The sequence below is a fragment of the Crocuta crocuta genome, unplaced genomic scaffold (assembly GCF_008692635.1).
Source record: "Crocuta crocuta isolate KB4526 unplaced genomic scaffold, BGI_CrCroc_1.0 scaffold528, whole genome shotgun sequence".
Lineage (NCBI taxonomy): Eukaryota > Metazoa > Chordata > Mammalia > Carnivora > Hyaenidae > Crocuta > Crocuta crocuta.
Window position 1 is genome coordinate 1,593,386 of NW_027530010.1, and position 1,160 is coordinate 1,594,545.

At 53.2% G+C, this 1,160-nt stretch overlaps 1 protein-coding gene across 3 annotated transcripts in view; it reads right to left on the bottom strand.

Moving 5' to 3' along the window:
• Positions 1-1,160, bottom strand: part of GON4L (gon-4 like) — a 70,357-nt gene that overhangs the window by 20,787 nt on the left and 48,410 nt on the right. The gene's annotated exons all lie outside the window — the stretch shown is intronic.

Consider the following 1,160-nt stretch of genomic DNA (forward strand, 5'->3'; position numbering starts at 1 on the left):
GGCCAGCCAGGGCGGAGGCACCAGCGGGCTGGGCTCCCAGGCTGGCCTGAGGCAGGCCTGACCCTCCAGCAGGTATGAAATCTCCTACGTCCTAACAAGAATAACAACAGTTAAACGCTAGCTTTTCTGCAGCCTCTAGAGATAGAGACTCTTGTTTCCCTTCACGGTGTTTGCTGTGAACCTGGGCAGGCACAGTCCTCTGCGCACTGTTCCCTGAGATCTGAAAACTCTCCGTCCCCCATGCTCCCAGCAGGGCGACAGGAGCAGAGCACGGAGATGCAGACTAAGCACAAAGAGCCGCAGCTGGTTTTACAAAGGACAGGGTAAGGGGGTTCGGGTGCTCACGTTCCCCGCAGCCGAAACACGGTCACAGATCAGCTGAACCACGAGCCATGGCTTGCAGTAAGCCGGTCAAAGAAAGACTCTTAGAAATCTTGAAAATGTTTCCCCCAAAAAAGGAACATGAGGTGATGGAGCGTCACCTAACTTGACGGGGGGGTCTTCTCACAGTGTCAACTTTCATCCTATCACCACGGAGCACACTTTCAATATTTTACCACTTTGTCAATTATACCTCGACAAAGGGGCTGCCTGGGCGGCTCAGTGGGTTGAACATCCAACTTTGGCTCAGGGTATGATCTCACAGTTCGTGAGTTCGAGCCCCACACTGGGCTCTCTGCTGACAGCACGGAGCCCACTTCCAATCCTCTGTCTCCTCTCTCTCTCTGCCTGTCCCCCACTCACACTCTCTCAAAAATGAATAAACATTAAAAAAAATTATACCTCAATAAAGATTTTAAAAAAGGGGGGGGGATACCGCGAGAGTCTGTTGCAGTTTTATTATAGTATTTATTATAACGGAGCATTAGTGAGATTTCTGGCTTTTACGGAATGGTTACCGGACCTTGTCTTTTCTACTAAATTGCCCGTTCCCTGAAGGCCTGGCTTTCAGATGGCTCCCCAGCTCTCTGGCCAGGTCACACGGGTTAAGTCCAAACACAGGACGAGGCTGTGCTCTGCCCCACCCACAGCACTGAGCACACCCTGACCTCTACCCGGTCACCGGACCACATGTGCCGCCGCACCAAACGGGCACCACCCCGCAGCACCGATGGGCTCTACAGAGCCCTGGCACACGGGAAGATCAAAGTGCCCGCCCG